This window comes from Chelmon rostratus, chromosome 8 (genome assembly GCF_017976325.1).
Source record: "Chelmon rostratus isolate fCheRos1 chromosome 8, fCheRos1.pri, whole genome shotgun sequence".
Classification (NCBI taxonomy): Eukaryota; Metazoa; Chordata; class Actinopteri; order Chaetodontiformes; family Chaetodontidae; genus Chelmon; species Chelmon rostratus.
Genome location: NC_055665.1, coordinates 26,230,459 through 26,248,191, shown reverse-complemented (window position 1 = coordinate 26,248,191; position 17,733 = coordinate 26,230,459). Strand labels below are relative to the sequence as shown.

The following is a 17,733-nucleotide window of genomic DNA, read 5'->3' as shown; positions in this document are numbered from 1 at the left end:
GATTTTTAACAAGATAATAGATTTTTTTTTTTTTTTGGACAGTAATGGGAGAAAGATGATGAAACGGTTTGACTCGTCTGTATTGAGTGAGGAAGAGGAGCGTGATCCCCCTACTGGAGCCCCGAGCATTAACAACAGATGGACGAACACCTAATCGACACAGAAAGGTCTGCATCACCTGTCTGCATTCCTCTTGTTGTATCACTGGCTACATTCTCTACTACTCTACTTCTCAACTACTCAACTGCAATCGTCGGTCTCACCGCTTGTTTACTGTGCAGCAGCCGTCCAAACGTAATCCCCACAAGAAGCGCGGTCACCAGTGCAGAGCAGAGGTCAATGTTAGAAGTTAGCGGTCGAGTCAAACAGACGCTGTCTCTGAGTCTGTTCAGACACTCAGCTGTTGCTTTGCTTCTTCCATCATTTCATTGTTGCACCAGGCTGTTCGTGTATTACTCCACCTTTTGTCACTTTCTCCGAGGCCTGCTGGCCCTCTGCTGATCTTACTTGTCATGTTGAACACTCCAGTGGATGGTAGTTACATTTCCACTGACATGTTAGTTGTGATCAACTTCCCTCTTGCTCTTTTTATACTTTATGGTGGCAGCAAACAATGAGGTGGCTCACCGCTGCCCACGGTGGAGGGTGTCTTTGTGTTTCCTAAGAACCTTGGGAACATGGATATTAAATATCTGGGAAGTGTTTGCACCCAGCCACTTTGGTTGGCGGGACAGATGAGAGACAGATGTGGCCTGAGAGACAAAAACTGGTGCACAAAAGCCTGCAAACCAAATTTGCTGCTGCTCCTCAGGCTTTATCGTTGTAAATGCACCCTCATCATTGAGTGCTAGACGGACATCTCAGCGTGTCGAGAGCTTCTGTCTTCTCTGCTGTGGACTTTGTCAGCTGGGCAGTCAGAAGACACTGTTTACAAAGATTTTAGTGAAGACATCGCATTGAAACAATGAAAGTGTTAGAAAATATGCCTTTGCCAGCAGCAAGGCATAAAACAGAAGTTAGGGTGGGTGTGGTACATTAATTTTATTGCTTAGAAATCCAACCTTTGTTTTTATGAGGAAAAATGTACTTTTGTGCCTTTCAAAGTTGCACAGTTTACAATAGGATAACCAAGAGGGCACCATAATGTCATGTATGATTCCCATGAATGAATTTACAAGAGCTCTTTCCAAGAATATTCTGATGCTGATTTGATTTGTTGGTTATTAGAGTAGGTGGTTAGAAGCAAGAGAAGAAGAGACATTTTTCATGTTTGTTAGAAATTGTGGCTTAAAGTTTTCAGAAAACTTTCTTGAACTTTAACAAGAATAACATGGAACTTTTTCCCCTTTGCTTTATGGTTGTCATGACCCGTGCCATGCCGTTTTTTTGTTTAGTTTTCTCTTATTGATCTCTGCCGTTGCCCCATTCAGTTATTAAGTGTTTGTCCATGTGCTGTCTTTGTTCACCTCCAGGTCACGTTTCATGTTAGTGTATCCCTAGTGTTGTCTCAGCCATGCCTTGTTTCTTGTAAGTGTTTCCCCTATGTCTTCTAAGTCATGCCGTGTTTTATGTGCTCGAGTTTCGAGTCTTGTCTTAGTCTATAGTCATGCCACGTTTTATTTAAGAGTTTTTATTTTGTCTTAGTCTCAACCATTGCCCCGTTGTGTTTATGTTTTTGCCATTGTGTGTTGTCTTTGTCTGGGTTTTGTCACATCCTGTTCCGGTTCATGTTATGTGTCTTTGGTTTTCTTTCCTCCTGTGTTTTCCCTCCCGTGTGATTGTCTGATTGTTTCCACCTGTGTGTCATTAGTGATCCCTCCTTGTGTATTTAAGTCCGTGTCTTCCCCCGGTCCTTGTTGGGTCGTTGTCTGCGTTACCTTGTCTGTAAATCCCCTTGCCGTCTGCCACAGCCACAACCACAGCCACAGCCACAGTCACAGTCATAGTCATAGTCCTAGCCGTAGCCCCCCTAGTGAGTGTTTGTCGTGTTTCATGTAAGTGTCTCTTGTTGCGTTACCTTTGTTCATGTCCGTGTCTGTGTTTCCTTGCTGTCTGCATTCCCTTTCCATAGTCATTGCCATAGTCCTTCAGTGAGTGTTTTTTGTTACTTTGTCTCTGTTCAGGTCTGTGTTTCAGTTCATGTCTGAGTTGTCCCTTGGTTTGTCTGTGTTCATGTCCGTGCCGTGTTCCTTGTGAGTTTTACTTTTATTATAATTTGTATAGTCAAGCTTTGTTTTGTTTTTGCTAGTTATTGCCGAATTTCAGTTCTTTGTTAGATTGTTTCTTGGTTTTGTTTTATTTAATAGTAGTGTTATTTTCCTCCCAGTTTTCAGGAGTGAATTTTGTTTCTGTTATTTTGTCAGTGTAGTTCTTTGATCTTTTGTGGCCGTTTGTTTCTTCCTCCTTCGAGAGCGTTTTTGGTTTTCTATTTTTTGTAGCCGTAGTGTTTAGTCAAATCTTGTGTTTATTTTTTACCCACGCCACGGCCTGTATGTTCCTAGTCTCGTCTTGTTCAAACCCCTGTTGCATTCTGTGTTTCCTGTGCCGTCTTTGTCTCATCCACGCCCCGTTGTGAGTTGTGTTAGTGTGTTGTAATTGTTCAGTTTTTCCCTGTGTTGCCCTTGTTGCATGTATAGCCCTTATCCCTAGTGTGTGTGTTAAACCATAGTTCCCATAGTTGTGTCTTTCGTTGTGTTTAATAAATTTATTATTTTAAACCAAGCGCCCCTCGAGTCTGCATCTGAGTTCTACCCATAGCTCCCATAGTTCCCCTTAGTTTCCCGGTAAATCCCACCTTCCTGACAATGGACCTTAAAAATCTTTTGAGGGTTTTATGACTTGTCACAGATACAGTTTGGTATTAACAGACAAATAATGAGATGGTCAGTATGGAACAAAGGAAGAGTAGATTCAAATTTCAGGATAAATTTTAGAAAATGAGTTTAGAAATATAGAAATATATATATATATATATATAATATAGTTTATAAAAAAATCTCAGTGTTTGAGTGATGAGAATTGCTGTTAGTTTCGGATTGTTGTGCTTTCAAAACCTTAAAACAACCTTTGTTCATGAGTTGGATAGCTGTTTCCACAGTTTCCATCGAAACGGCCTGTTTGACTGGACAGTCGTTCAGACATTAACAGACTAGAAAAGGCTCTTCTGAGCAGTGATGAATTTTCATCAGGTGCAAACATCCATTAATGACAGACCTCAGAATGTTCTGTGAATGGACTTCACAGTTAAACAAGGCCACAGATTAGACTGAGTACATACCTGGCTTCACACGCGTATTGGAGGATAAGAGGATAATGGGAGAGTTCCTAAAGCCATGTAAAAGGGAACTACACCTTCAAATAAGGCGCACACATGCCCTGTTGCCTGTCTGAAAGGACAAAAGGACAGTGACACACTTTTTATTGTCTTGGCGTTCTGTTAAACCAACAAAATATCCGTCTCTGTCTCTGTCTTTGGATAGAAGACCAGAAGAGAGTGTGGTTTATACTGACTGACAGTTAAATCAGGCAGATGTAACTTAATACTCGTTGGCAATGGAACTGTTGTGCCTTTAAAGCATCTGATTGATTTAATGTTGGTATATGATGCATTTAAAGACCCTATTCTCATTCTTAGTTATGAAATATGTTTCATTATCCTCATACTGTATTTCTCATCTCTCTGTCTTTTTTTTATTTTATTTTTAACTAAACTATGTTTTGAACCCCCCCCCCCCACACACACACTTTAACTGGGGGACATCAGATAATGTAAAAAAAAAAAAAAAAATTTTACAGATTGAAAGACTCTGTTTTGCATTGGGGACAGATCCTATTGTTTAGTAAAGATATATAGAACATAACCCTTCAATTAAAGAGAATAATCTTAAAGTCTAGTACTGTTGTGTTTGTGTTTTTGGATGTGTTAACATCACTGCAGTTTGTGTGCAGGGATGAAAAGAATCCTGGAATGTGATAATCAAATAAAACAACATTTACTCAACTACAAGGAAAAGAAGGTACTTGTGTAAAATACTGTAAATGTACTTAGGTAAAAATAAAAAGTGAATCAATTAAAATGTACTCTGGTGATATATGATACTACTGTTAAATTAAAGAACACCTTTAGACTACAACTGCATCAAATGTCAGCCCAACAACACTAATGGAACAACATTTTTGCAGCTTGTGCACGACAGATTATAAGTTCTAAATGTACAGCCGCGCTAGAATTTATCAGAAAAGAGGGCAGTACTCAGACAATTCAACACAAATGACCAATAATGAAGAGCTGTGGACACAACAGCAGGTACAACAAGTAGTATTAGGCTACAGAAGTGAAATTACATCGTAAAGAGACGTATAAACAATCCAAACTCCACAGTGGCTGCAGTGACAAACGCACTTATTAAAGCAAAGAGAGCTGCACAGCATTCACATACCACCTAGCATGCATACACTCACACGACGCTATGTTGCTAAGCAACACAGTTGTTGTCTCTGTAGTTGTTGTAGGCTGCTCACCTGTCTGAACGTCATTCTCTGAGCCTTGTGCATCTCAAAGTCCTCAACAGTCTTCTCTTGATTCAGCCTTTTTGCTTCACCACCAGTGTCAGTTCACATTACAAACTGTCCCCTCAGCCTGTCTGTCCCACTATAATCAGTCCATCTCTGTGTCCCACTGGGATCCTCAAAGTTTTCAGGCACTTTCTGCTGAATGAGGCTCTGCAGTTACTGTGACAGAACTTGTCAGAAACAGTAAAAAGCCCTCACACAGTCACTGAAGGAAGAAGCTAGCAATGTAGCAAATGTCACAGCTGGAGGATCCACCAGGAGCATTTCAGCCTTCAGCCAAAACCATCCTGGATGCTGTTCGCTTTGTGTCACTTAGTGCGCTGGCCAGGTGGTGCATTAAATCAGTGATTTATTAGGGTGGATGCAACCTTTTTAATTCTGCCTGTGTCATCCTTAATCTTAGTGCATTATTGTGTATTGTTCTACTGTTCACTAACCGTCGGGCCCGGCCCAACCCCTCATATCCCCCTGACACTCAGCCAGTGAACATACACATGCCTCCCCAGCCAAAGAGAGTGTGCCTGTGTACCCCAATATGTGTGATGTAGCTCGCAGTAGGGGCAACACGAGGGAGGGAGGACGGTTACAGTAGGAATGTACATTTGTTTTCTGCAGTCATCCACAATGATGAATGGATCTGAAGAAACGTAACTGGAGACTTAGCACTGTTGACTGTTTACATCAATGAACTAACTCCTAATATTATCATAATGGTAGTGGATGGAAACATGCATTAATCGGAATTTTAGCTACACCAGTGGTATGGCTCTGAGGGTGACAGTGATGGTCAGTCAGTCCACCAATAAGATAAAACAAAATAAAAAGTAGACTATCTATCTATCTATCTATATATATATATATATATATATATATATATATATATATATATATTATACAAACATTTTTAAAAATGGAATTTGACTATATAAAAGACAAATAAAATATGTATAAAAAAATATATAAAAAATATGCCTTCAGAGTAAAAATAATAATAAAAAGTGTTACTACTATTGCACAGAAGAATAAAGTATACAAAACAGTAAATGATATGTAATATTGCACAAAATGTAAATGTATTCCTGCCTAAAATATCTCAACAACCATTGGATGCATTGCCATGATACTTAGAACAGACAATTATAGTCACTAGAGAACAAGACCTGGGTGATACCCTAAGTTTTCATCTAGCGCTACAAGCAGGTTTATTATTTTATCTTTAATTATTTATTCTTTAATTGGACCCTGTTAGCCTCGATAAAGTGGTCACTTATCTTCCTGGGGTCTGTACATGTGGTGCAGTTTGACTGATTTGAGTTCAGTTAACATGTCTCTGCGTACTGTTGGATGTGTTTCCCATGAAATCTGGCACACACATTCATGTCTCCAACTAGATGAACTGCTATAAATAAATAAATCTAATGGCTTTTCATTTAGCACATAGGAAATTGAGAGTTCCTTGCTAATGATAGGCTAAGCTGTGTGTGGAGCTGTTCTAAAATACAAAATAGCTGTGATGTTCTACATCAATATTACTGCAGCCAATAAATTGTTTCAAAATGTCAGGACATATGGAGAGAAAGGAGATATGCTGAAATTATTAAGAAAGACCATTGAACACACTGTTTTCAGAAGTGGTGTGCCAAGAAAGATACGGCTATTGATTTTAAAACAATCAGCAAAATGGAGCTAAACCAGGCTTTCTGTCAGATTTGTGCCACTGTGCAAAACAGAGAAGGTGAACCCTGTGGTTGACTTACTGCCCAAACTGCAGTGAGACAAGATCGTGGAGCAAAATCCTTGCTTGTGGAACCAGAGTCAACGACCCAGCAAAGAGGGATGCCAACAGGACATGCTAACTGAACACTACTAGAACAATCCCACAATTAATATAAGTATCCAGATAAATGTTAGGAATCACCACCGTCTTTAAGCATGCTTTCCACTGCGTCTGTGTGTTGCTTGGCAACCAAGAGTGATTATCTGCTATCTCTAAATTATTGCATTTTTTTGTTGCTGTGAGTTTATGAAATATTGCCAGATACGTGTCATAACCTTTGATCTCATACTTTAGCTTATGATCACATACCTGTAAAATGAATGACATTTTCATCAGCCTCAGAGGTTCTTCATGTGTAGTGCAGATTGGCAGTCTTAGCATGCCAGACACCAAACTAAGATGGAAAAAATGGTGAACACTACTTGCTAAACATCGGTGTGTTAACATCGTTGTTGCCATGCAACTGTTAGCACTCCTCTACCTTGCTGCCATAGCAGCAGGAAACTGTTTCTGCTCCTGCCCAAACAGCAGACAAGGTTAGCGCCTAGCTAGTGAAGACAAAAGAGTGATTAGTTCTATTTGCACTTTTAAATTGATTCCCCACATCTCAGGAAAACATTGTCTAACAGTGAACATACAAAGGCATCACAATTCATTTGATGATAATACATTTATGTTTAAATAGGCTAAACTTAGTGACTACAAGAGGTTTTAATATTCATGTTACAGCCCATAATGTTAGATTGTTATAATGAGCAACATGTTGAAAACTGTGTTACTCACAGTGCCTGTCCAGCAGTGGGGTAAAAATATCATATATGATAAGTTTGGCCTGAGGGTGGCATTAGGGGAAAGCATATAGGGTAACTAAAATCGAGTGAGTTATGAGTTATTTCCACAGCAGTGTAAATGTGTTCACGTATTTTTACGGTAATCTGCATATTAAATGATGTCTGTGAAGATTCTCATTCATCCAGGTCATGGTACTTCTAAGTGCTTCCAAAGGCAACTGGACTTGCTTGTGGTTCAAGGGTCTTCAGTTCTGAGCTAGTGGCAGCTATAGCTCAGAACTGAAGAGGCCTCTTGGATGAGAGGCGGAAGTCCCGTTGTCTTTGGAAGCACTTAGAAACGTATTGAATGATGCCTGTTTCATGGTCATTTTTTTGGCCATAATTCTAAGAAATCTTCATTTGGGAAGCTTGATTTTCAGCATCAAACTTGATAGTCTGCAGTCTGTAGGGCAAAAGAGTCACTGTATGGTGTAGTTCCACCAGTGTTTGGATGGATGAACAGAATTCTTCTAAAACATATTCCCTCAATTAGTGTTTTGATGATGTTGGAGGAGACCGCTGTTGAACACTCGCTCTGTGGCCGAACATGTCCGGTACCACTTACATGTCATTTAACGGTATTTCTAAGTGACCCGACTTCTGCTGAGACAAATGTTGTTCCATGGTTTCTGTAAGGAGATGTTTGGGTTTCTGGGCAGGCCTGGCAGAGAAGGCGTCTCCTTCTCTCGGTGCTCTCCAACTCAAAACCAGTAGCTCAGTCCTCACTAATGCTGTCTGCCTCCGAATGTTGTCCCCTCACAAGTCTAACTGTGCATCATCTCCAGTCCCCCTGTGGCCCTGAAAAGAAATCGGCAAGTGCTGGGAGCAGATAGATGGACGGGGAAAACAAAAGAATCATTTAGCACCCTTTAAAACTTCTGCTCGCATTGCTTTGTCATTTTGCTCCACAATAGAGTCGGATTACGCTGTGATGTGCTACACATCCGTAACACACCACTTTACTCGAGGGAATAAACTGCAGTTGTATCACAACAGCCTGTTGTCAACCTTGAGCAGCTATCACACAAGTGAGAGTCAGTGTTCAGATTGCTATTAGAATTCACACTGTGGATCAGTAACACAGTGTGGGCAGTGATAGACAAGATAGAGTTTCTTTTTTCCAAAGGATATTGAGGATATTGAAGGATTTGTGCTGTCCTGGAGATGCAGGTGTGTGTGTGTGTGTGTGTGTGTGTTGATCAAACTGTGTCGCAACTTGAGCAGAACTTGTGTATTTTTTATTTCCTTTTTTGCTGTTTTCCTACTGAATTTTAAACGTGGATATATGCCACATTTCAAGTACCTTTTCCCTGCTGATAAATATTAAAGAATTAATGCAGTGGATACATGTTATATTTAGACTCCAAAGCTGCTTTAGTCACTATGAAACACAGCGCACACGCTTGCACTGAAAGAGGCTTATTCAAATGATGTAAAAAGCTAAGTTGACAACACAGAGCGGGAATTCAGGAGTGCTGCAATGCTGCAATGATATGACAGAAAATAAATATTGAAAGAGAACTGATATTTGGGAGGCAGGAGGTAAGTTTTGAGGAATGTTTTCAAACTGGGGACAGTCGTCACATTCGGCTTTCTCTTCACCTTTCCAGTTTAAAGAAGCATGATGTGTCATGATGTCGATGGGTGCTGAACAGAGTGGGACTGTATTTGTAGAAATTAAACAGATTCGAGGTATTTTGCCAGTGCGTGCTGCAGACTGTCTGAATGTCTGTCCCTCTGAAACAGAGATCTGAGCCACTGAAGGGGAACTTGTGAGTTGCTGCCACAGTTAGTGGAGTTCTTTGGGCCTAGTATCGTTAATCCATGTCTATGAACAAGTGTGACAATAAGCTCTCTGTCTGAACAGCAATCCTCTTAGGCGAAGCTTTGTGGGTAAACTCGCCTCATGCAAATTCTAAACCCCATTAGCTTTGAGGGACTAGTCAGCTGCATTGAGATTAATGGCCAAGTGACTACTTGATTTAATAGGGTTATTTCACATCTTCCGGGGAAAAATAAACAACAAAGTTAATGCAAGACATTTGTCACTGACGTCCTCAATCTCTCTTCTCTAAGTGGGAGAAGTTTCTTGTGCGTATGGATGTGTTACTTACTCAGTCTGGCACTGAGTACGCTAAGCTGGGAAGTTTAGCAGATGCTAAATGCCTGAACGCTTAGTCTGGAAGTAAGAAATAATTATTTTAAGTAAGTTTCCGTTGTTTGGACTGTGAAAAACCCCAGGTGGAAAGTTTTTGTTCATTGTGGTAAATTACAGCATGGGAATATCTGAAACTGTATTAGAGATAAATGCAGCGAGGAGAGAGTGCTATGCAATTTTTCATTACAGGGTAAAAAATGAAAATCCTTATTTATCTTTTTCCATGCCGTCAGCTTACTCCAAACTTTCCTGCAGGGGATTACTGGCTGGGTGGGTAAGGCTCTGTCACCGCAAAGTGGGAGACAACACACTGTGACAACGGTGATCTGAGAGTGCTGCCGACTCCTCCAACTCACAGCTGTGGAGGGATGATTAGCCCAAAGTTGAGCGGGAGCATTTAAATACTTCTTCATGACCTTTAATCCCCAATCAAATCAAAATGCCACCCTTCCCTCCACTGCGGAACACAAGCAAACACTCCACTGCCTGTTTGTCTGCTCAGCTCCCAGCATGCACTGCTAACAGCTTTCCAGAAGATCTGAGATTACCTAAAGCTGACTGATTACCTTAACAGGTGAAATGAGTGTCATCCCCCAGTGGAGAGCTTAATACTGGATCACATCATATGAGGACTGCCACGGGACTGGGACGTCTTCGAGTGATGTATCGGAGGTGTTTGAATGCTTTTTCCTGCCATACAAACTGACTGACCTGGCAACGAGAGGACACCACTGTGGTGGAAATTCCCTGTTGCTGCTTCCACTGGTGAAGAATGAAATAGAGACGTTATAGAGAGAATAGAGAAGTTTTTATTTCCCTTGCAAAGAAAAGGTCAATCAACATGTGAGTGGTCAGGATGAAGAAAGACCCCGAGCATGGGGAAAACTGGACATTTTATACTTGTGGAGAAACCCACCCCTGGAGTGTGCTTTCCATCCTTTGTTTGCTGCAGGGTCGGCCCCTTACCCAAAGGTGTAATTCGTACCTTTGTCTCTTGTGGGTATCGGTACCGACCCCCTGAGGTGTGTGTTAAATGGTCTAGACATCACAGTTTTAAATACAAAAGATTTGGATATTGTTGAAGGAGCAAAAGGGAAGTAGGAAGTCTCAAGTGGTCGACAAATGGATTTGAGAATTGATGAAGAGACAGAAGGGAAGTTGTGTGTCTCACAAAGAAGTTGAAATTACAATTGCACCAGTTATATTAGTTGGTCGGTCAGCAGTTTGTTCAGCAGTACCACAGCGACGATCTTATGTTAGCATCCTAACATTCGCCAGTTACCATTAAATTAAGCTGATGGGAATGTCATCAGTTCTTATACATACAGACATTTGGGAGCAGCTAATGGTTTGGTGTGGTTGCGGTTAGAATGCAGCTCTGCCCAAAACTATGATGAGATCCAAAGCAATGCAACAGAGACAGTGATATTCAAGTAAAACAGGTTGTTGTAGACGTATAGGTTATGAAGGGTCTTTCACAAGTATGCCATGCTTCACAATCACAAAGTAACAACAGCTCGTTGACCTATCCTCTTTCAAATGTACTCTTTGCTGAGAATATTCATGTTCCCCAGAGAATGAACCATTCCCATTTTCCACATCTGAGTTTTCTCTTTTTGCACACACTCCAGGGAATACCAATCAAACCAGTTTTCGGTTGGTTTGATAGACATCTTAAAATGTTTGAGTTTTCATAAATCATGTTTTTGTATTGTGCACTCAGGGGAATATCAAACAAACTGGCCCTTTAAAAAACGTCAGATTTCTGAACCTCTGACCTGATGAACAGTGTGCTGCCTGTGTTCCCAAGAATGAGCGTGAAAGCAGTTTCCACAGTTTGAATTCTCCAGTAGTTTCCATTTGTTTCAGTTGAGTTTCAATTTCACTTTGATTATTTAGAAAAGAAAAAGCAAAAACAACATGTTCCAGGGCTGGTTTAGTTAAAAGCCTTTTTGTTCTTTAACTACCACCATGGACAACAAACCAAGTGACAAAAACAAGAGAATACAGAGTGAGATCGATACAGAAAGAGCACAATAGACAGCAGACAGAGACATGAGACAGGGGCATGTGGGTGGTAAAACTGATGACAGTTAGTGATTACAGTTTAGTCCTTCAGACTGTTTTTGACAAAGCAAGGTGCTGGCTATGATATGATGGAGACAAATTCTGAATCTTTTGTGGAAGAGCAGAAAAAGAATCCTTGGCCGTGTTGCTTTTAAATGCTGTGTGCGAGGCCACTCTAATAAGATGCATTTTTGAGGTGATATACTGTGAAAAGGGATGTAGGGGAAGAGATTATTTTGGAGTTGATGACCTTTTTGTCATCACAAATGGACCAATCTTGGTTTTTACATCAGTGATTGGGTGATCAGAAGACAGTTTAGAATTAATACACCATGACTGTAGTAACTAGCATAAAACATTCAAAGTCGTGGCTTGTATAACCATGAATTAGTCACAAAGTTAAAGTTGTTTGGGAGGGGGCTTGTTTATTGTACACCTTGCTATAATAGCTCTTCCAGTTCTTGATTGAGGCTACACATTCACCAGTAAAGCTTTCAGTCTTGTGAGGACCTCTGGACATCTCACTCCTCTAACACATAGACCCTGCTGGCTTGGTCTCCACAACATTACACAGATGCCATTCATCCTGCTGCTGACTGACAATCAATGGCGGTGCCATGGAACCAGTTTTGGCTGTGATTGATCTGAGCTATTAGCTTCCTGCATCTGGACACTATGTTCTGGAAATGCGGCAGGACAGTGCAGACCGACCCAATGAGTCTGTATCGATCTATAGTAGATTGAAACCTCTAAATCTCCCATCACTCTGGATAAACCTCTATAACTGCCTCAGTCACCTCAGATTTAGATCACAGCGTTGTTTAGTATTGGACTTTCTGATGTTTGTCGATGTAGCCTTTGGTAGGTCTTGAGGACTTATTTGAACTTGGTTAAATAGGGACAGTGTTTGGATGATGTTGTGATTCCCCGCATCGTTGAGCTTCAATGTTTTGCAAATGTTTGCTAATTTGCATCAGTATTCTGTAGGGAACTGTATTTTGTAGGAAAAAAATGGACCTCATACAAGAACCACGCGCATGAACAGATTTGTTCAGAGAATTGAAGAGAATTTGTGACATGCAGAAATGTAGGCCATTAGGTGTCACACATGAACAAGAACAAAACAACAAATTAATATAACAGAAATCAACAAAGATGAAAATGCACAACTAAAATAAGCTTGATGCAGCTTTTTGTTTGTGTGATTGAATGCTTTTATTGGCATTGGCCTATTTTGGCATGGAAACTTATAGGCTACAGTTGAGTAGTTAGGAAAATTCACTCTTTTCTGTCACAGTGCTCTGCTTTGATGACACATTGCTGACAGCTGTATTAATATTTCCAATGGTTTTAGGTCCTCTTGTACCACTGCTGACACTGCTACATTTATTATGTTTTTGTTTGCTGTCTCCAACAGCAGGATTTGAAGTTTCATGTGAAATTGGTGTGAAATTCTTCTTTTTACTCTTCAGTAACATTTTTGTGAATACAACTTGCCCACAAACAGAGCACAACCTGCAGTCTTATATGGCAATTTAGGACCTGCAATGTGTGCAGGTTGTTTAAAATGGGCTTTTCCTCCTTCCTTCTCACACAAGCACTGGTTCTTTTATAAAGGTAGAAGAGTGAAACGCTGCACCACAAACAGAGATGAACAGCATTATGGTCAAAGTCTTTCTAGTATAGTTGTGGTTCAACCGAGTGAACGCTGGGTAACTCCAGATTGTGTCAGCAGGGTTTGTGGGAAGCAGCCCCACCCCACACACCCTGCCTACTTGTCCACACTAGCAAGGCCACCGGTAAGATGGTGATCAGGGAAGACATATCTGAAAAGAGGAAAATGTCAAAGGAAAAGAAACATTCATTCAGATTCCACTATAATCAATGCAAAAAAATATATAAATAAAAATGAAAGTGAAGACTTGTTGCTAACCAGCCTCCATCCAAATTATGACACTATGCTCCACATGATAAATGTAGCTCTTTTATTTTTTGATTTATTTTTTTAGTCTCCAACAAATGCTGTGGTCACCAGCGAGTCGCTACGTGTGTGTGTGCGTGTGTGTGTGTGTGTGTTTGCTGTTTGGTGCTGAGCAGATCATGTGCATTATGCTAGGAGATTAGCCAGCTAGTGCTAGTGCTGGTTTCGCGTTCACATGAAGTTAGTTATAATCTGGAGAAGCTGTTGGCTTGGTCACATCTTGTCCCATCCGACTGCTCGTGTTTCAGGTACTCGGGTGAATATCATAACTGAAGGAAATGCTGTGGGAAACCAGGATTCCCATTCCAGACTGGGGGAAAGGTTAAGACAAAGTGGTGAAGGTTGCCAGCAGGATTATGGGCTGAGGAATGAATGTGGTCATACAAATGTGTGTCTGTGCATGTGTGTGTGTGTGTGTGTGTGTGTGTGTGTTGTGCGGAAGTAGAGGGGGGTGCTCTCTGTGGTGGCAGGCAGGCAGACCTTTGATGTGGCCATGACTGGCAACACTCTCTGACTGTGTGAGCCAAGCAGACACAGTCTGATCTGTACAAAGAGATATCTTTACCCCTCTCTGCACACACACACACACACACACAGAGAGATCTACCTTCATATAAATCCACCTCCTTTCCCCCTAAACTGGCATCCTTCCAGTTGGTCTGGATTGGAACATTGTGCAGATGGGCACAAAATCACCAATCTGACGGACGCCTTAGGTCTTTTCATGGACGAGCTCTGCAGTATAGTCATGTTCATTCTCCTGTCAAACTTCATAGCCCCCTCATCACTCTTTCTCTCTCCGTGCTCTCTCTATTCTCTCCCCTCCTCGTGCTCGTCCTTCCCGCGTCAGTCCCAGTGATCCCCTCTCACTCTGATGGCGGGTTTCCGTTTTCCAAATTTCCCCAAACGTCCCTGTCGATGATAGCTGCCGATGGAGTGAATGACATTTGAAATTTCTGATATGATCTGCCTGCTTTGTCATCATACATCTGTTTGCATGAGGGCAGTTGTCAGCGGTATCTGTCGTTTTTAATATTTTAACTTTTATTGCTTTTTGTTCACATTTTTGGCAGAAATACGTGCAATGAGCCACTGTTTGATCTCAGGCTCTGCTCACCTAATACAGGTTCAATCTCTCACTCAAGGTCTGGAAACTCTCGAGCCCATCAGAAAACTTAGGGAAACACAAATTTATTTGCCTTACTCGCTTAGTTCTATTCAATTTAATCTTCTTTATTAGTATTGCCAGAGCATAACTGCTACATAAAAAATATATTATGTGAAGAGAAATACAATTTGTTCCTGAATTTGTCTGGGTGTCTGTTTTTGCTGCACCCGTCTCTCTCTCTTTTTAATTCTGTGTGTGTGTGTGTGTGTGTGTGTGTGTGTGTGTGTGTGGTCTGTCACTTGCAGCCCTCAGGAGCAGTGATAAAAGATGAGACGTAGCTGCAGGCAGCTCATTTAGTGATTATCTGGAAGCATCTGATTGGCTGGAGAAGGAAGGAGAAAGTTTTAGGTTGATTGTACGATACAGATCTCTGTCGCTGTCTAATGATGAACCTTGTAGCGACATAATCGTTCACGTGTCTTTGGTAGACTGTCAGCCGCTGCTTAATTGTTTCACTGAGTGACTGCACACCTGAACTGTCCCAAAGCTTACAAGGATGCCAAACGTGTCAGAGCTGTGCATGAAATGACACAGGAGATGTTAGGGTAATTGCCCATCTCAGATGTCAGAATTATGACACCACTCTTCTGTCAATGGTTCATTCATGTTTCCCACAGTTACACCCATAATCATCCACTTATTGCTATTGTTAATCCTAGGAAAATATTTACTGTGGCTCAGAGCCACCAGTGATGTTTGGTCAGCGGAGCAGAGGACGTCATATTTACCTTTGGTCATCCGATTGTGTTGTGCGGCGCTGCTGCACCATGGTGCTGATTATGTTCGGTGTTTAACTGCTCATTGATTCGTGCCGTCCTCTCTTTTTATTCTATATATTTATTTTTCAAACCACAATAGTGGTTTTTGACTGGACTGCGACAACTAAATCACAGTTATGTGCCTTAAGTGACTTTGACATACACCCCGCTTAAAGAGTTCCTGTCAAAAGCGCTGTGCATAATGCAGTAAAAAAAAAAAAGAACGTGGAGTCTCGTGACTTGTGTTTGAACATGTCACTCAGTGAAAATATCATATCCCGTCAATGAACAGTTGGAACAAGCTGTCACACAAACCCAGACATACAGCGTGAAGGAAGGTGATTTTTCCAACTTTTGAATGAGGGGACAACAAAAACATGCTCCATATGAATGAAAAGAAAACTTCATGAGCAGCCTCGTTCACACATCACACACTCAGGGGTTTTGTCTTACAGCCCTGCGTGCTCTGGTAAGACCAGCAGCTTTCGGTGGTCGGTTTCACCTTCAAGCTACTTAAAAGGACAGCACACAAGCAAACATTGGATTCACCAAAGGTTCTTTGTGTTTACTGGCCTGTCGCATTAAAACACCATTCAGAGAGTACGAATGAATAAATAAATAAAATCCAGTCTAATATATTGCATGGATGGACATTGTAAGGTGACAAAACCCTGATGAAGACATGGAAATGTTTGGTGAATTCTGCTGAGTTTGATGGACTACTGCAGGTGAAGAAATGTGTTTATCTGGGAAATATTTTTGATGTTTCCCAATGTTTCCTACACAAAGCTACTATACGCCACCCTTTTGTTTTAGGAATGGTGCAAGTTGTCTTTTTCCGACTTTTGACATGATTCCAGTGACTCAGCAAAACATTCTACAGCTAAGCTGATGGATTGGAAAACTCTCAGGTGCCAAATATTGCCATGTCTAACGCTTTCAGTCCTATTCAAGTCCCATCCCATTGTTTATCCATCAATTGCATCCATCCCATGATAGTTTGTCCTATTATCTGACAGTAATGCATTACACTCAATGCCAGTGGGAATTTAGATGTTTCCCCTCATTGTGAAAAGCCTTGAATCACTGAGTGTTTTAAATCTCTGGTTGTTTATCACATATTATTAAATACACCGATTGAGAAGCTCCTGCATTGATTTGATCAGATTCTTCCTATGCCTCGTCATCAGAAGCCAACACGATCCTCAGAATCCTCTTTACTCGCAGGGCTTAATTCATTTACGTGTTTCCTGTTGGCCAACTATTAACTGTAATTCAGATAAAAGTGATGCGCTTTGGCCTTTCATGTACCAGGCTAGTCTGCTAGTTGGTGATTAATGAACCACTTCCATCTCCAGCACTGTGAACTCTGGCCCGGACTTAATTAAAACTCAGCCGTTGACCACGAATCATAAATTACTTCCCACAACCTGTGACACTTTTAGAATAAAAAGAACAAATTGGTTTCTCACCAATTAATAATTCACAAATGAAAGAGAATAACAGGCCCGAGGCAGGGCTCTGGTTGGAGTTCTGCATCCTCCGTGTGCTTTGTGAAGGCTGACAGCGCCATCGCTAAGCATGAGGCGGCGGTGTCTGCTGGGTGATTGATGCCTGTTGTCTGCTCTGCTTGTGTTTTACAGGTAGCTGCTGTCATTACAGTGACACAGCGGTGCTCCTGCCCAGTCCGATCCCTGACCCGAGCAGCTGGTTTCCAGTGGGAGGGGGCTGCCCTGCAACAACATCTCTACTCCATCATCCCTGCCTCTGTTTACATGTGCATCAGTGTGGGGAAGGAGTCCCCAGTCAGAGCCTCTCATGTAATCAGTGTCCTTCTTCTCCTTTTTTTGTTACTGTTTACTGTTTTGTTTGTTTGTTTGTTTGTTTGTTTTTTTTTGGGGGGGGGGGTTTGCTGTGGATGTTTTCTGTGACTCAAATGTCATCATCAAAGCTGAAGCCACAATAGTGAATCGAGTGATTAGCTCAGAGGCATGAGCTGGGGTGTTTCCTGTCTTAGAGTTTCAGGGTGGGACCAGGCAGCTTGAGCTCTACTGTCTTCACTGCTGTACTGTACGCTCTGTGTCTTTTATGGATTTTTACTTAAATTAACTTATTTATCAGCTTGTAGTGTAATTTCATCAGTATTATACTGTAGCATTTGTTGATATTGGTAAATATTGTTTGACCAAATATATCTTCCCAAATAAAAGTCTAAGTTCAAAGCAACAGAAAGTTTTGGCTGTGTTTGTTTATTTGTTTGTTTGTTTGTTTGTTGGCTAAATAGGAAATAATACAAACTATTAATAACCACTGCTGTGACCCCTGGCATCTGAGTAGATTAGCCATGCTTTAAATGGTTCAGCTCAACCAGAACTTTAAGGGGTTTAAACACAGCTGAACCTGACTGCTTTGTTACAATAAG

General features: G+C 41.2%; 1 protein-coding gene across 1 annotated transcript in view; it reads left to right on the top strand.

Moving 5' to 3' along the window:
• The window catches only part of tsnare1 (T-SNARE Domain Containing 1), a 136,304-nt gene extending 119,177 nt beyond the window's left edge, over window positions 1-17,127 (top strand). The window contains exon 11 of the mRNA XM_041942404.1: window positions 16,955-17,127. The gene's annotated coding sequence lies outside the window, so the exon portion shown is untranslated. The remainder of the gene's footprint in view (window positions 1-16,954) is intronic.
• The last annotated feature ends 606 nt before the right edge of the window (window positions 17,128-17,733 follow it).